This window comes from Pseudophryne corroboree, chromosome 2, assembly GCF_028390025.1.
Source record: "Pseudophryne corroboree isolate aPseCor3 chromosome 2, aPseCor3.hap2, whole genome shotgun sequence".
NCBI lineage: Eukaryota > Metazoa > Chordata > Amphibia > Anura > Myobatrachidae > Pseudophryne > Pseudophryne corroboree.
In genome coordinates this window covers 506,399,400-506,413,503 of record NC_086445.1, presented here as the reverse complement: position 1 = coordinate 506,413,503, position 14,104 = coordinate 506,399,400, and positions in this window count along the sequence as shown.

Genomic DNA, 14,104 nt, shown 5'->3' with positions numbered 1-14,104 from the left:
GACTGTGTGAGTAAGATTAGCGACCCTAGTGGCCGACACAAACACCGGGCCCATCTAGGAGTGGCACTGCAGTGTCACGCAGGATGTCCCTTCCAAAAAACCCTCCCCAAACAGCACATGACGCAAAGAAAAAAAGAGGCGCAATGAGGTAGCTGTGTGAGTAAGATTAGCGACCCTAGTGGCCGACACAAACACCGGGCACATCTAGGAGTGGCACTGCAGTGTCACGCAGGATGTCCCTTCCAAAAAACCCTCCCCAAACAGCACATGACGCAAAGAAAAAAAGAGGCGCAATGAGGTAGCTGTGTGAGTAAGATTAGCGACCCTAGTGGCCGACACAAACACCGGGCCCATCTAGGAGTGGCACTGCAGTGTCACGCAGGATGTCCCTTCCAAAAAACCCTCCCCAATCAGCACATGATGCAAAGAAAAAGAAAAGAAAAAAGAGGTGCAAGATGGAATTATCCTTGGGCCCTCCCACCCACCCTTATGTTGTATAAACAAAACAGGACATGCACACTTTAACCAACCCATCATTTCAGTGACAGGGTCTGCCACACGACTGTGACTGATATGACGGGTTGGTTTGGACCCCCCCCAAAAAAGAAGCAATTAATCTCTCCTTGCACAAACTGGCTCTACAGAGGCAAGATGTCCACCTCATCTTCACCCTCCGATATATCACCGTGTACATCCCCCTCCTCACAGATTATCAATTCGTCCCCACTGGAATCCACCATCTCAGCTCCCTGTGTACTTTGTGGAGGCAATTGCTGCTGGTCAATGTCTCCGCGGAGGAATTGATTATAATTCATTTTAATGAACATCATCTTCTCCACATTTTCTGGATGTAACCTCGTACGCCGATTGCTGACAAGGTGAGCGGCGGCACTAAACACTCTTTCGGAGTACACACTTGTGGGAGGGCAACTTAGGTAGAATAAAGCCAGTTTGTGCAAGGGCCTCCAAATTGCCTCTTTTTCCTGCCAGTATAAGTACGGACTGTGTGACGTGCCTACTTGGATGCGGTCACTCATATAATCCTCCACCATTCTATCAATGTTGAGAGAATCATATGCAGTGACAGTAGACGACATGTCCGTAATCGTTGTCAGGTCCTTCAGTCCGGACCAGATGTCAGCATCAGCAGTCGCTCCAGACTGCCCTGCATCACCGCCAGCGGGTGGGCTCGGAATTCTGAGCCTTTTCCTCGCACCCCCAGTTGCGGGAGAATGTGAAGGAGGAGATGTTGACAGGTCGCGTTCCGCTTGACTTGACAATTTTCTCACCAGCAGGTCTTTCAACCCCAGCAGACCTGTGTCTGCCGGAAAGAGAGATCCAAGGTAGGCTTTAAATCTAGGATCGAGCACGGTGGCCAAAATGTAGTGCTCTGATTTCAACAGATTGACCACCCGTGAATCCTTGTTAAGCGAATTAAGGGCTGCATCCACAAGTCCCACATGCCTAGCGGAATCGCTCCGTGTTAGCTCCTCCTTCAATGCCTCCAGCTTCTTCTGCAAAAGCCTGATGAGGGGAATGACCTGACTCAGGCTGGCAGTGTCTGAACTGACTTCACGTGTGGCAAGTTCAAAGGGCATCAGAACCTTGCACAACGTTGAAATCATTCTCCACTGCACTTGAGACAGGTGCATTCCACCTACTATATCGTGCTCAATTGTATAGGCTTGAATGGCCTTTTGCTGCTCCTCCAACCTCTGAAGCATATAGAGGGTTGAATTCCACCTCGTTACCACTTCTTGCTTCAGATGATGGCAGGGCAGGTTCAGTAGTTTTTGGTGGTGCTCCAGTCTTCTGTACGTGGTGCCTGTACGCCGAAAGTGTCCCGCAATTTTTCTGGCCACCGACAGCATCTCTTGCACGCCCCTGTCGTTTTTTAAAAAATTCTGCACCACCAAATTCAAGGTATGTGCAAAACATGGGACGTGCTGGAATTTGCCCATATTTAATGCACACACAATATTGCTGGCGTTGTCCGATGCCACAAATCCACAGGAGAGTCCAATTGGGGTAAGCCATTCCGCGATGATCTTCCTCAGTTGCCGTAAGAGGTTTTCAGCTGTGTGCGTATTCTGGAAAGCGGTGATACAAAGCGTAGCCTGCCTAGGAAAGAGTTGGCGTTTGCGAGATGCTGCTACTGGTGCCGCCGCTGCTGTTCTTGCGGCGGGAGTCCATACATCTACCCAGTGGGCTGTCACAGTCATATAGTCCTGACCCTGCCCTGCTCCACTTGTCCACATGTCCGTGGTTAAGTGGACATTGGGTACAACTGCATTTTTTAGGACACTGGTGAGTCTTTTTCTGACGTCCGTGTACATTCTCGGTATCGCCTGCCTAGAGAAGTGGAACCTAGATGGTATTTGGTAACGGGGGCACACTGCCTCAATAAATTGTCTAGTTCCCTGTGAACTAACGGCGGATACCGGACGCACGTCTAACACCAACATAGTTGTCAAGGACTCAGTTATCCGCTTTGCAGTAGGATGACTGCTGTGATATTTCATCTTCCTCGCAAAGGACTGTTGAACAGTCAATTGCTTACTGGAAGTAGTACAAGTGGGCTTACGACTTCCCCTCTGGGATGACCATCGACTCCCAGCGGCAACAACAGCAGCGCCAGCAGCAGTAGGCGTTACACGCAAGGATGCATCGGAGGAATCCCAGGCAGGAGAGGACTCATCAGAATTGCCAGTGACATGGCCTGCAGGACTATTGGCATTCCTGGGGAAGGAGGAAATTGACACTGAGGGAGTTGGTGGGGTGGTTTGCGTGAGCTTGGTTACAAGAGGAAGGGATTTACTGGTCAGTGGACTGCTTCCGCTGTCACCCAAAGTTTTTGAACTTGTCACTGACTTATTATGAATGCGCTGCAGGTGACGTATAAGGGAGGATGTTCCGAGGTGGTTAACGTCCTTACCCCTACTTATTACAGCTTGACAAAGGGAACACACGGCTTGACACCTGTTGTCCGCATTTCTGGTGAAATACCTCCACACCGAAGAGCTGATTTTTTTGGTATTTTCACCTGGCATGTCAACGGCCATATTCCTCCCACGGACAACAGGTGTCTCCCCGGGTGCCTGACTTAAACAAACCACCTCACCATCAGAATCCTCCTGGTCAATTTCCTCCCCAGCGCCAGCAACACCCATATCCTCCTCATCCTGGTGTACTTCAACACTGACATCTTCAATCTGACTATCAGGAACTGGACTGCGGGTGCTCCTTCCAGCACTTGCAGGGGGCGTGCAAATGGTGGAAGGCGCATGCTCTTCACGTCCAGTGTTGGGAAGGTCAGGCATCGCAACCGACACAATTGGACTCTCCTTGTGGATTTGGGATTTCAAAGAACGCACAGTTCTTTGCGGTGCTTTTGCCAGCTTGAGTCTTTTCAGTTTTCTAGCGAGAGGCTGAGTGCTTCCATCCTCATGTGAAGCTGAACCACTAGCCATGAACATAGGCCAGGGCCTCAGCCGTTCCTTGCCACTCCGTGTGGTAAATGGCATATTGGCAAGTTTACGCTTCTCCTCCGACAATTTTATTTTAGGTTTTGGAGTCCTTTTTTTACTGATATTTGGTGTTTTGGTTTTGACATGCTCTGTACTATGCCATTGGGCATCGGCCTTGGCAGACGACGTTGCTGGCATTTCATCGTCTCGGCCATGACTAGTGGCAGCAGCTTCAGCACGAGGTGGAAGTGGATCTTGATCTTTCCCTAATTTTGGAACCTCAACATTTTTGTTCTCCATATTTTAATAGGCACAACTAAAAGGCACCTCAGGTAAACAATGGAGATGGATGGATTGGATACTAGTATACAATTATGGACGGGCTGCCGAGTGCCGACACAGAGGTAGCCACAGCCGTGAACTACCGCACTGTACTGTGTCTGCTGCTAATATATAGACTGGTTGATAAAGAGATAGTATACTCGTAACTAGTATGTATGTATAAAGAAAGAAAAAAAAACCACGGTTAGGTGGTATATACAATTATGGACGGGCTGCCGAGTGCCGACACAGAGGTAGCCACAGCCGTGAACTACCGCACTGTACTGTGTCTGCTGCTAATATATAGACTGGTTGATAAAGAGATAGTATACTCGTAACTAGTATGTATGTATAAAGAAAGAAAAAAAAACCACGGTTAGGTCACTGGTATATACAATTATGGACGGGCTGCCGAGTGCCGACACAGAGGTAGCCACAGCCGTGAACTACCGCACTGTACTGTGTCTGCTGCTAATATATAGACTGGTTGATAAAGAGATAGTATACTCGTAACTAGTATGTATGTATAAAGAAAGAAAAAAAAACCACGGTTAGGTCACTGGTATATACAATTATGGACGGGCTGCCAAGTGCCGACACAGAGGTAGCCACAGCCGTGAACTACCGCACTGTACTGTGTCTGCTGCTAATATATAGACTGGTTGATAAAGAGATAGTATACTCGTAACTAGTATGTATGTAATAAAGGAAGAAAAAAAAACCACGGTTAGGTCACTGGTATATACAATTATGGACGGGCTGCCGAGTGCCGACACAGAGGTAGCCACAGCCGTGAACTACCGCACTGTACTGTGTCTGCTGCTAATATATAGACTGGTTGATAAAGAGATAGTATACTCGTAACTAGTATGTATGTATAAAGAAAGAAAAAAAAACCACGGTTAGGTCACTGGTATATACAATTATGGACGGGCTGCCGAGTGCCGACACAGAGGTAGCCACAGCCGTGAACTACCGCACTGTACTGTGTCTGCTGCTAATATATAGACTGGTTGATAAAGAGATAGTATACTCGTAACTAGTATGTATGTATAAAGAAAGAAAAAAAAACCACGGTTAGGTCACTGGTATATACAATTATGGACGGGCTGCCGAGTGCCGACACAGAGGTAGCCACAGCCGTGAACTACCGCACTGTATTGTGTCTGCTGCTAATATATAGACTGGTTGATAAAGAGATAGTATACTCGTAACTAGTATGTATGTATAAAGAAAGAAAAAAAAACCACGGTTAGGTCACTGGTATATACAATTATGGACGGGCTGCCGAGTGCCGACACAGAGGTAGCCACAGCCGTGAACTACCGCACTGTACTGTGTCTGCTGCTAATATATAGACTGGTTGATAAAGAGATAGTATACTCGTAACTAGTATGTATGTATAAAGAAAGAAAAAAAAACCACGGTTAGGTCACTGGTATATACAATTATGGACGGGCTGCGGAGTGCCGACACAGAGGTAGCCACAGCCGTGAACTACCGCACTGTACTGTGTCTGCTGCTAATATATAGACTGGTTGATAAAGAGATAGTATACTCGTAACTAGTATGTATGTATAAAGAAAGAAAAAAAAACCACGGTTAGGTGGTATATACAATTATGGACGGGCTGCCGAGTGCCGACACAGAGGTAGCCACAGCCGTGAACTACCGCACTGTACTGTGTCTGCTGCTAATATATAGACTGGTTGATAAAGAGATAGTATACTCGTAACTAGTATGTATGTATAAAGAAAGAAAAAAAAACCACGGTTAGGTCACTGGTATATACAATTATGGACGGGCTGCGGAGTGCCGACACAGAGGTAGCCACAGCCGTGAACTACCGCACTGTACTGTGTCTGCTGCTAATATATAGACTGGTTGATAAAGAGATAGTATACTCGTAACTAGTATGTATGTATAAAGAAAGAAAAAAAAACCACGGTTAGGTGGTATATACAATTATGGACGGGCTGCCGAGTGCCGACACAGAGGTAGCCACAGCCGTGAACTACCGCACTGTACTGTGTCTGCTGCTAATATATAGACTGGTTGATAAAGAGATAGTATACTCGTAACTAGTATGTATGTATAAAGAAAGAAAAAAAAACCACGGTTAGGTGGTATATACAATTATGGACGGGCTGCCGAGTGCCGACACAGAGGTAGCCACAGCCGTGAACTACTGCACTGTACTGTGTCTGCTGCTAATATATAGACTGGTTGATAAAGAGATAGTATACTCGTAACTAGTATGTATGTATAAAGAAAGAAAAAAAAACCACGGTTAGGTCACTGGTATATACAATTATGGACGGGCTGCGGAGTGCCGACACAGAGGTAGCCACAGCCGTGAACTACCGCACTGTACTGTGTCTGCTGCTAATATATAGACTGGTTGATAAAGAGATAGTATACTACTAATATTATATACTGGTGGTCAGGTCACTGGTCACTAGTCACACTGGCAGTGGCACTCCTGCAGCAAAAGTGTGCACTGTTTAATTTTAATATAATATTATGTACTCCTGGCTCCTGCTATAACCTATAACTGGCACTGCAGTAGTGCTCCCCAGTCTCCCCCACAATTATAAGCTGTGTGAGCTGAGCAGTCAGACAGATATATAATATATATACTATATAGATGATGCAGCACACTGGCCTGAGCCTGAGCAGTGCACACAGATATGGTATGTATGTGACTGAGTCACTGTGTGCTGTGTATCGCTTTTTTCAGGCAGAGAACGGATTATAAATAAAAGTGGTGGTCACTGGTCACTATCAGCAAAACTCTGCACTGTACACTACTGAGTACTCCTAATGCTCCCCAAAATTAGTAAATCAAGTGTCTAAACGGAGAGGACGCCAGCCACGTCCTCTCCCTATCAATCTCAATGCACGTGTGAAAATGGCGGCGACGCGCGGCTCCTTATATAGAATCCGAGTCTCGCGATAGAATCCGAGCCTCGCGAGAATCCGACAGCGTCATGATGACGTTCGGGCGCGCTCGGGTTAACCGAGCAAGGCGGGAAGATCCGAGTCGCTCGGACCCGTGAAAAAAAACATGAAGTTCTGGCGGGTTCGGATTCAGAGAAACCGAACCCGCTCATCTCTAATAGTTATCAGTGTTTATTAAGTGTGTGATATCTAGGGTTGACACCTTTATTCTGGCAAAATACAGGACAGGTGGCATGGCAAAACTCGGGGGTATGACCACAACCCCTCTCCAAAAAATAGAATAAACACTATGTGCTATCTGAAGATTATTTCACTTGGTACCTGCAGACTGCCCCCAGCCCCATTCACCTTGTAATGTGCTATCTGCAAAGCATTGCCAGCGCTGTTATGGCTGCCCCTCGTATATTATGTCTCCAGCCTGGAGGGTCTGACACTAGGCTACTGGTAGAGGGCAGAAGTGAGTAGCGGGAAGCAGTCAGTGGGTGGCGGGGGGAAGCCAGCCTGGTGCGGGCAGCGGATGGGCACACGCAAATAAGCTGGCGGGGTGACTGCGGCCACACCATCAGGCTACAGCACCCCGGGTGACCACCCTGCTATCCCGCGCCTACAACCTCCACCGCCTGCATGTTTCTGGCGTGTGATGTCAGTGTGACCTGTGTACAGTGATTAGTGTGTATCAGGTGTATTATATCAGTATGACCTGTATGTTTCAGGCATATGATGTCAGTGTGACCTGTGTATAGTGATTTGTGTGTATCAGGCTCTCCCACCCATTTCTCATGAACAACCTCCGGATGCTGTGATGATGCTACAGCAGAGTTACAGTGAGAGGAAGAGGAGCAGTTAATGAGGATCTCTCAGTGTCACGCAGTCGGCAGCTGCCCTGGTTTGACTCTGACAAGGAGGATACTGGGGTGGGAGACAGTTCTAAGCCACTCACCCCAGCCATGGCAGGAGAGAGGAAATTCACCAAGAGGCTGAGCAACCCCTAGACAGCCAGGGAGCTGCCTCTGTCAGAGGCTCTCAAGAGCTCCATCATCCTGGATAGGGACATGATGCTGCTTCTCTGGGCTCTGCTCCTCTGGGCTCTCTCCTCATCATATTGGTGGCAGCAGGTTATATCCTGTTACTGAGAGCATGTTTAGGCAATGGTGGGTTCCCCACTAGATACACTCATGTACATCCTTACCTACAGTATATGTAGTTTCTTTGCAACGGAGAACCTCTGAAGAAATTGACTTCCATGGACACACAGTGTCTTTAGCTGGTATTCACTATTCATGTAGGAGATCACCTGGATGGAAGATGCCTGTTTGTGTAGGAATATAACAATGTCATCATCATACAACTGAAGTTCAACCAGACTTGTGCCCCCTGTCTCACCTCCTGTCCCCTGTATCCCCTCCAGCCTCCTATGTCTCTCCTGCCTATCACTCTAGCCACCACCTGTCTTTCCAGTCTCCTGTTCCATGTCACTCACGACTTCTGCCACTTCAGCCTCTTGTCTTTCCAGCCTCCTGCCTGACCAGACCTCTGCCACCTGTCACTTCAGTCACTTCAGCCTCTTGTCTTTCCAGGTTCCTGATCCCTTGTATCTACAGCTTCCTGCCCACTGTCACTCCAACCCCAGCCTCATGTCCCGTGTCACTCCAGAAATCTGCCACTTCAGCCGCTTGTCTTTCCAGCCTCCTGATTCATGTGTCTTTCCAGCTCCTGATCCCTTGCATCTACAGCTTCCAGCCCACTGTCACTCCAGCCCTTTGTCTTACCAGCCTCCTGTCCCATGTCACTCCAGACTTCTGCCACTTCAGCCTCTTGTCTTTCCAGTCTCCTGATCCATGTGTCTTTCTAAGCTCCTGCCTGACCAGACCTCTGCCACCTGTCACTTCAGCCTCTTGTCTTTCCAGTCTCCTGTTCCCTTGTATCTACAGCCTCCTGCCCACTGTTACTCCAGCCCTTTGTTTTTCCAGCCTCCTGTCCCCTGTCACTCCAAGGTGGTAGAGGAGATGTAGCATATGGATGGATAAGGGATGAAGGCCAGAGAGCTAGTGATGAGTATTAAGGAGTCAGAGAGTTACAGCAGAGAGGTAGTGGTGAGTATGAATGGGTCGGGGAGTAGTGCAGAGCAGTAATGCTAAGGGGGTGGTATAGAGGAGTAGTGGTGAGTAAGGAGTGGTCAGGGGAGTAGATCAGAGAAGTAGAGGTGAGTAAGGAGGGGTCAAAGGGTAGTTCAGAGAGGTAGTTATGTGTTTGGAGTTGTCAGGGGTAGTGATGGGTGTAGAGGTTTTCATACAAACTTGGGGGCAGGCTGTAAATTCTGTACCTTTAGTTGCATATAAGTAACATATATGATGGCTTATGTGATGATAAACCACAGATGACATCACCGCCAGGCTGACAATCTGATCACAGCAAATCAGTGTGCAGCTCTCCACCATGATGTCATGGAGCTAGTTGTGGTGGGACCAGAAATGTACATTATTTTGGATACAAATCTACACTATAATAATAAAGCTAAGACTGCATGGAGATGCATGTGGGTATCTGCTAGACATTTGGTGACAGGCTAGGGGGAGGGCACAGGCATGGGGTTATTGCTGTTAGTGGCTCACTAAGCTGTGCTTCACCCCTTCCCCTGCACATTGATTAACAGCTGGAACAATCAAGTAAAAAACACTTACGCTCCTTATCCTTACCTACATCAGCTCACTTAAATTACTGCTCAGTGCTTTCAAACTCCTTGTGAGCAGTGACAGCAGCAGTTGGGGGGAGCTCTATAGAAGACTTCCCAAGTCCCCAGTGTGCAGGGAGTTGTTTCTGCATGTGCCCCAGTGGATGGTGGATGCAGAGGCAGAACTCTGGGAGGCAACGGAGTCAGCTGCTGCCGGGCTCCTGCTTTGAAGGGGGGCACCTCTCCTCCTGTTCCGTGTGTTCAGTGACATTAATCAATTAAGTTAAATGACAGCAGCCGGCATCTCTTCCGTAGCCGACTTTCCCACTAGTCACTGCACCTTACAAATCACACCCTCTTTATTACAGATACACTGGAAGCAGATACCTTACTGATGAAGCTATTTGCTCCTATAAAGGAAGCATGAGAATTCTAACTATATGAAGTTATTTCTCAGACAATTATAAGTAACTTCATATAGTTAGAATTCTCATGCTTCCTATGCAAGAGCAGATATCTCCATCAGTAAGGTGCATGCTACCAGTGTAATAGGTTGTGGGTTCTAATCCTGGATATGACACTTGCAAATTAATTGTCAGAGAAATAATCAGCATTGTGAGTGACTGAGCAGATCTATGTAGTGTGTGGTTGGACCCCTACATAGATCTGCCAAGTTGCAACGGTTTTGTAGTAGCTTCATATAGTTAGAATCTGCAGGCTTGCTATGCAGGAGCAAATATGTATGTATATATATGTATGTATGTATGTATGTATGTATGTATGTATGGGGACACCAATGTTTTTCTTGCCTCCGGGCAACTGGGACAAACACCACTGGGTGGATGTGAGAATGTCCCTGACTCCTGTGACCAGCAGCACACTACAGACTAGTAACCCTTGCAATGCTGGGTTACTAGCAGATTCATTAGGACTAACCTTAATGTGCTTTGGGGTTATGCAGCTGTAACAGGAAAGTACTGTGGGAATGTGGTTGCAGGTGTAGATGTCGGCAGACGTACCTGGATTCTTCACCCGGGATCACCTCTTGGATCAGATCTCACTGGTGGAACCCTAGGCAGAAACGCGAGAAACACCAACCCCAGTGGACCCAACACAATAGTCACCACGCGTTTGGACGGTGACAAAAATAATTATTGTTCTGGAACAAACTGGTCACCACTGTGGGATTGACTAATTAAGGGGTAAATGCAAACCACAATTCGAGGCAAGCAATGCAAACATTAACATACAGTATTATGGTATATCAGTATGGAATGTTCCCTAAATTGGTAAAATAGTACAATATACCGTTCACATTTACATTAAGAGTGTAATCACGTGGGATGACCTTAATCAACCTTTCTGGTGGCAGGCTAATGCTCCTGAAACTGCAGTTTAGTTTGTTCACTACCTAACTACTGCCTATACTCAGATAAGAGTTCAACTTCAGAGACAGTGAAAATACACTAAAGTTCAGAAGCGTAGAAGCTAAGTTATTTGCAGTCTCATAGGTAATAGATCAAGCGGGTTACAGACAGCCAGTAGTAAACAAAACACAATATAAAGAATGAAGTTCCCATGCAGGATGGGAAGAGCATGCAGGTGCCTAGCTCAGTTCAGTCAGTATGGACTAGCGTGCACAATCAGAGAGGTAAGTTGGTTTGTGGTTAAAAGTGGGCAAACAACACTGGCCATTTACTGTGCAAGCCAGCTGGACAACGCCATGCAGGCTCCAGTCAAAGAGCAAGTAGAGGTGAACTAGTAGGGCAATGCGGTGTGAAGGCACGCAGACACTTAGTTAGTTGCAGAACTAAATAAGCAGGTTTGAAGCGAGAATGCAATCAAGCACAGTATCTTTACACTACAAGGCTGGCAGGTAGCAGAGTCTCAGTGGAACATGAAGTTATGGTAGCCCCTGTACTAAGTGTAACTCTCTCACTCCTTGTGACTAGAGATGTGCACTTGAAATTTTTCGGGTTTTGTGTTTTGGTTTTGGGTTCGGTTCCGCGGCCGTGTTTTGGGTTCGACCGCGTTTTGGCAAAACCTCACCGAATTTTTTTTTGTCGGATTCGGGTGTGTTTTGGATTCGGGTGTTTTTTTCAAAAAACACTAAAAAACAGCTTAAATCATAGAATTTGGGGGTCATTTTGATCCCAAAGTATTATTAACCTCAAAAACCATAATTTCCACTCATTTTCAGTCTATTCTGAATACCTCACACCTCACAATATTATTTTTAGTCCTAAAATTTGCACCAAGGTCGCTGGATGACTAAGCTAAGCGACCCTAGTGGCCGACACAAACACCGGGCCCATCTAGGAGTGGCACTGCAGTGTCACGCAGGATGGCCCTTCCAAAAAACACTCCCCAAACAGCACATGACGCAAAGAAAAAAAGAGGCGCAATGAGGTAGCTGTGTGAGTAAGATAAGCGACCCTAGTGGCCGACACAAACACCGGGCCCATCTAGGAGTGGCACTGCAGTGTCACGCAGGATGGCCCTTCCAAAAAACACTCCCCAAACAGCACATGACGCAAAGAAAAAAAGAGGCGCAATGAGGTAGCTGTGTGAGTAAGATAAGCGACCCTAGTGGCCGACACAAACACCTGGCCCATCTAGGAGTGGCACTGCAGTGTCACGCAGGATGGCCCTTCCAAAAAACACTCCCCAAACAGCACATGACGCAAAGAAAAATTAAAGAAAAAAGAGGTGCAAGATGGAATTGTCCTTGGGCCCTCCCACCCACCCTTATGTTGTATAAACAGGACATGCACACTTTAACCAACCCATCATTTCAGTGACAGGGTCTGCCACACGACTGTGACTGAAATGACGGGTTGGTTTGGACCCCCACCAAAAAAGAAGCAATTAATCTCTCCTTGCACAAACTGGCTCTACAGAGGCAAGATGTCCACCTCATCATCATCCTCCGATATATCACCATGTACATCCCCCTCCTCACAGATTATCAATTCGTCCCCACTGGAATCCACCATCTCAGCTCCCTGTGTACTTTGTGGAGGCAATTGCTGCTGGTCAATGTCTCCACGGAGGAATTGATTATAATTAATTTTAATGAACATCATCTTCTCCACATTTTCTGGAAGTAACCTCGTACGCCGATTGCTGACAAGGTGAGCGGCGGCACTAAACACTCTTTCGGAGTACACACTTGTGGGAGGGCAACTTAGGTAGAATAAAGCCAGTTTGTGCAAGGGCCTCCAAATTGCCTCTTTTTCCTGCCAGTATAAGTACGGACTGTGTGACGTCACTACTTGGATGCGGTCACTCATATAATCCTCCACCATTCTTTCAATGGGGAGAGAATCATATGCAGTGACAGTAGACGACATGTCCGTAATCGTTGACAGGTCCTTCAGTCCGGACCAGATGTCAGCATCAGCAGTCGCTCCAGACTGCCCTGCATCACCGCCAGCGGGTGGGCTCGGAATTCTGAGCCTTTTCCTCGCACCCCCAGTTGCGGGAGAATGTGAAGGAGGAGATATTGACAGGTCGCGTTCCGCTTGACTTGACAATTTTCTCACCAGCAGGTCTTTGAACCCCAGCAGACTTGTGTCTGCCGGAAAGAGAGATCCAAGGTAGGTTTTAAATCTAGGATCGAGCACGGTGGCCAAAATGTAGTGCTCTGATTTCAACAGATTGACCACCCGTTAATCCTTGTTAAGCGAATTAAGGGCTCCATCCACAAGTCCCACATGCCTAGCGGAATCGCTCCGTGTTAGCTCCTCCTTCAATGTCTCCAGCTTCTTCTGCAAAAGCCTGATGAGGGGAATGACCTGACTCAGGCTGGCAGTGTCTGAACTGACTTCACGTGTGGCAAGTTCAAAGGGCAGCAGAACCTTGCACAACGTTGAAATCATTCTCCACTGCGCTTGAGACAGGTGCATTCCACCTCCTATATCGTGCTGAATTGTATAGGCTTGAATGGCCTTTTGCTGCTCCTCCAACCTCTGAAGCATATATAGGGTTGAATTCCACCTCGTTACCACTTCTTGCTTCAGATGATGGCAGGGCAGGTTCAGGCGTTTTTGGTGTTGCTCCAGTCTTCTGTACGTGGTGCCTGTACGCCGAAAGTGTCCCGCAATTCTTCTGGCCACCGACAGCATCTCTTGCACGCCCCTGTCGTTTTTAAAAAAATTCTGCACCACCAAATTCAAGGTATGTGCAAAACATGGGACGTGCTGGAATTTGCCCAGATTTAATGCACACACAATATTGCTGGCGTTGTCCGATGCCACAAATCCACAGGAGAGTCCAATTGGGGTAAGCCATTCCGCGATGATCTTCCTCTGTTGCCGTAAGAGGTTTTCAGCTGTGTGCGTATTCTGGAAACCGGTGATACAAAGCGTAGCCTGCCTAGGAAAGAGTTGGCGTTTGCGAGATGCTGCTACTGGTGCCGTCGCTGCTGTTCTTGCGGCGGGAGTCCATACATCTACCCAGTGGGCTGTCACAGTCATATAGTCCTGACCCTGCCCTGCTCCACTTGTCCACATGTCCGTGGTTAAGTGGACATTGGGTACAGCTGCATTTTTTAGGACACTGGTGACTCTTTTTCTGAGGTCTGTGTACATTTTCGGTATCGCCTGCCTAGAGAAATGGAACCTAGATGGTATTTGGTACCGGGGACACAGTACCTCCAACAAGTCTCTAGTTGGCTCTGCAG